Below are 4,981 nucleotides of genomic sequence, written 5' to 3'. Positions count from 1 at the left end.
AAATTATCCTTTACATGTTTATTGAGCCTTAGTGGTCTATTTACATGATAATTAGGCCTGGATTATTCATTGTATGCTTAACGGGCCTTAAGTGTCCATTTGCATACCTAACAAGCCTTGAAATAACTTACATGTCTAATAGGCCACAGTTGTCTTCTTTCATGTTTGTTGGGCTTTATCCTTTCACGATCATGTATCATCTGGTGTTTGTAATTCTGAATACATATAGCGTTATACATATTCATGGGGTGATAATTGGGAACTAGTGGGAACAATCGGTTGACACCAACGAGTGTTCGGCCGTAGCCTGTAGTTCAGAGTCTCCTAGAGGGAGAGCGATAGTTTGTGTATAGATCTATATGGGGGTGACTCCCCCACACCTGATTTGTTCGCTACAGTTAGACTCGGCCAGCCTAGGGTGAAAAAATCTTGATCAAAACAGGCATTTGGAAAAATGCCAAGACAGGCGAATTAGTCATTTATCATGCATGGTTATAACGACTCACGTAGAGATCCATTACCATCTATACATTCATGGGAAATCAAATTCATACATGGTGGCGATACAAAACAATTCATATGATAATGCAAATATTACAATATTGTTATAGATCGGAAAATATCGGATTTTCCAGGAAATACCATCATTCACTTTCTTTTAGATACATCAAATACAAAACAAGGAAAACTCTTGGGATTCATTCATTTATACATGTTTTGAAATCACACCCCCCCCCCCCCCCCCCACACACACACATATATATATATATATATATATATATATATATATATATATATATATATATATATATATATATATATATATATATATATTGGATCACCACATCGTGTTACAAACTAATTTTACAGAAAATATCGGATTTTATGGGTTATACAAACGATACAAAGCTTTTTAATCAAATTTGCTTATGAACTCACCAACATTATATATGTTGACCGTTTTCAAAATAACTTGTATTCTCAGGTAATCGATAAATCGAAGATCTATCAAGTGTTATTTTGGGAATCTCTTTTGTGAAATGTTAACTCTCGTATAATTTATGTTCGAAATATGTAATATTAAACAATGTACATGATGTGAACAATACCAGTTGTATTATGTAATGTTTGGTGATGATTGTGTTATGTTTCATGTATATTCATTGTGATGATATACAATTGATAGTCACACGAGCCCTCAGACGTTTCCGTCGTCCGGTTCGAGGGTGTGACAGGTTGGTATCCGAGCTCTGTTTATAGTGAACTAGCATATCTAACCATACGTTGATATGAAACTATAAACACAAAAAGGGGCTAAATAACTCTGAACGAAATAAATAATATACACACTTATTTGCGTAACTGCTGGAAGCGTACGCGTGTACGCTGGGCGTACTCGTGTGCGACTTAGCCTTCGGATAATACCGAAATTTCTATTAAAATTTATATTTTTAATATCTAATAAACTTCAAAAATTCATATCTTCTTCATACGAACTCCGTTTTCGACATTCTTTATATCCACACGTAGGTGAGACTACACTCTACAATTTTCGTTTAGATTCCGTCGGTAAATTTTGAAATTATTTTTATTATTTATTTTTAAAAGGTCGCGGTAAGAAAATTTCGTTAGAAATTCATAACTTCTTTATCCGTCGTCTGTTTTTGCCAGACTTTTACCGTTGAAATACCATTGTCGAGACCTTTGATTCTCGTTCAGGTCATTCCATCCAAAAGTCGTTCGATTTCTGTTTCGAGTTTTTAGCTGTCTGTCGCTAAGTTGAACTTGGAAAAATCATAACTTCAATATACGAAGTCGGATTTGGGCGTTCTTTTTACGTACGATCACGGTTTAATGACTTCAAACATAGTAGGTAATTATTTAGAGACTTTTTGGACATTTTATTTTCAAAGTAAATTTCATTATATCAAAAGTGGTTACAATACTTGACTTTTTAGGTCATTACATAGAGTTGAAATATCGGGTTGTCACAGTAAAGGTGCAATGGCAGCACCGAAAGGGTTTCGAATGGACTTGGGAACCGGAAGGCGAGATGCGAGGCTTCTATCCGGAGTTGTTTGGACTAGCAGGCTTCGAGGACGAAGCCTAAATCAAGTGGGGGAGAGTTGTAACACCCTGATCCTCAGGTATTGATAAGATATTTCGGTTTGAATTTTGGAGGACCTACTCGGCGAGTTGGCTCCCCAACTCGCCGAGTAGATGCTGGAAGATGAAACGCTAGATTCCAGGGACTTGCACCCTATTTAAAGGGTCATTAGCCTCCCTTGGTCTCTCCCTTGCAGCTCCATACCTCCTTAAAACCCTGATTCGTGTGTGAGTGTGTTCTTGTTGATTTTGAAGCTTGAAGGAGGGAATTAGTGAAGGAATCACTTGAGGAATGAAGCTAGAAGAAGCAAGGGCTCGTGGGGATTCTAGATCTACTTTTGTGGAGCACTTCCTAAAGGTATTAAGTTGTCTCTTAGTTCATTTCCATCCAAAACCCTCTTATGCATGCATTCTAAGAAAGGGCTTGTGTGTTTAAGCCAAGATCTGAAGTTGTAACTTCAGATCTGAACTCCTTTTGGCCTTAGGATGCATAAAGTTATCAGTTGAGCCTAGCATGTACCTCCCCTCAAGTGTATGACCCCATTCCAAGCTTAGATTTGCTATTTTAGGGCCTTAATGCCTTGCATGCACGTAAAGTTTGCAACTTTACGTGGAAAGCATGCCTCAGGAGCCTAGATCTGTAGTTTGGAAGCTTTGCATGGCTCAAAAAGGGTCTGTATGGCTTGGGATCTGAAAGGACTTGCCGAGTCACAGGAGGTGACTCGGCGAGTCATTTGACGGCAGGCATGGACTCGGCGAGTTGGAAGAACAACTCGACGAGCCCGATGAGTTTTTCCTAGAACTCGGCGAGTTGCATGAACAACTCGGCGAGTCGGTTGAAGGTTACCTAGAACTCGGCGAGTTGAAGGAACAACTCGGCGAGTCAAGTAAGACTTCCCCAATGGTTGGATGTTCGTAGACGTGTCGAGTGTCAAGAAAGGGAACTCGACGAATGACCTTAGATTATTATTCAAAACTGTATGAACTCGACGAGTCGCCTCGGTGACTCGGCGAGTAGATGTTATTCTGGGAAAACTCGGCGAGTTACTAGTCGTACTCGGCGAGTTAGGGTCAACATGTACCGTTGACTTGACCTTGACTGAAGTTGAGCAGGATGGACTTTGGGAAATACTAGAAACTGTATGACACTTGTAGGCAGTTGCGTGGAGCAGCCTGTGGGATTATTTAGTCGCAAAGTGTTAGTTCAGCATTCGTGTCAGGTGAGTCTTTTCACCATACCTATGGGTCTAAGGCACCAAGGCCGGCCCATTATGTGATTGTGACACGTGTGATAGATATTCTGTGTTTTGTTGTGCGATTGCATGTTTTGTATGAAGACCCCGGGGGAAGCCCGTGGCATTGGATGTAACACCATGAGGGGTAGCCCATGGCAGTCCTAGGTGAAGATCATGTGGGGTAGCCCATGGCATTGGATGTAAGGCCATGTGGGGGAGCCCATGGCAGTCCTAGGTAAAGACCATGTGGGGTAGCCCATGGCATTCTCTCAGGTTTCGTGTATGCATGGCTTACATAATATGTGTGTGGCTTTTATAGATAACAGGACATATGATATGTGGTTTGTGTGTGTGTGGTATGCTCTGGGAAACTCACTAAGCATTTCGCTTACAGGTTGTTGATTGTTTCAGGTACTTCAGAGCCAAAGGGCAAAGGCAAGGCATGATGACGTGGCGTGCACTCTACCTCTCTTTTTGTGTGATGGGACTATCTGATGTTTTCAAAGTACATTGAAACTGTAATAATTGTGATTTGGGAAAAACAAATGGATTGGAAAATTATGAATTATGGGAATTTTTGAGTAATTAAAAAAAAAATCTTGATAAAAATTGGGTCGTTACATTTGCGACATGCATGTTCCTTGACCAAGCTCTTTCGTGGTGGAACGGACTTGTAGAAGCCATGATGCTCCCGGTGGCAAATCCGATGCCATGGGAGGAACTGAAAGACATGCTGAGAGCAGACTACTGCCCAAGAGGGAAAATTTAGAAAATGGAATAGGAACTGTGGAATCTCACAGTTCAAAACTCTGACATTGACACCTACATTTCGAGGTTTAGTGAACTATCGCTTTTGTGCCTAAGGATTATCAACTCCGAGGGTGTGAAGATCGAACGATTTGTTTGGGGACTAACCTCCCCTATTCAAGGAAATATGATCGCTGCTAACTCGGAAACCTTCGACAGTGCCAAGAGGCTGGCGAAGAAATTGTATGATCATCATAACAAGAAGAGTGAAAAGATCAGGGAAAGTGAAAACAATAAGGAATGCGGAAACTAGAAAGGAAAGATCAACAAGAGAAAGGGACGACAAAGCGCAGAGTCGTCGAAGAAACAACAGACAGTGACGGCCCATGTCGTAACCACTCAAGTTTTGTCACACCCCCAAACCAGAACGGCGGAATCGTTCGAGGGCGGATGACTTCATGTAGTATCATAACAATTGAATACATAGTAAAGAAAGCAATACAACCATCACATATATAATTTAAAAGTTTACATTGTTTAAAGGTACTTGTTTCAAAAGAAAATTACAATATGATGTTTAAAATGGAATTAAACTGACGCCATAGCGTCCCTTCTTCAAAAGCTGTAGTTTTACCTGTATTACTGAATCCTTGAGAAATACAAGTAGTTTTGAAAGAGTAGATCAGCATTTAAGCTGGTGAGTTCATAAGTATTTAGTGACCATGTTTATATGAAAAAGAATAAAAATGGTTTGTTCATGTTAAATGTTCCAAGAAAATCCCATATTTTCTACTATAGTGGATTGTAGTTTGATTGTTCCAAGACTGCGATTGCAATAGTGCTTTTCATGCCTAAAATAGTAGTTTTATTTGTAAATCGCTAAGGCATTTGAA

Source organism: Lactuca sativa, chromosome 1 (assembly GCF_002870075.4).
Source record: "Lactuca sativa cultivar Salinas chromosome 1, Lsat_Salinas_v11, whole genome shotgun sequence".
NCBI classification, from domain to species: domain Eukaryota; kingdom Viridiplantae; phylum Streptophyta; class Magnoliopsida; order Asterales; family Asteraceae; genus Lactuca; species Lactuca sativa.
This window is presented reverse-complemented; position numbering follows the sequence as displayed.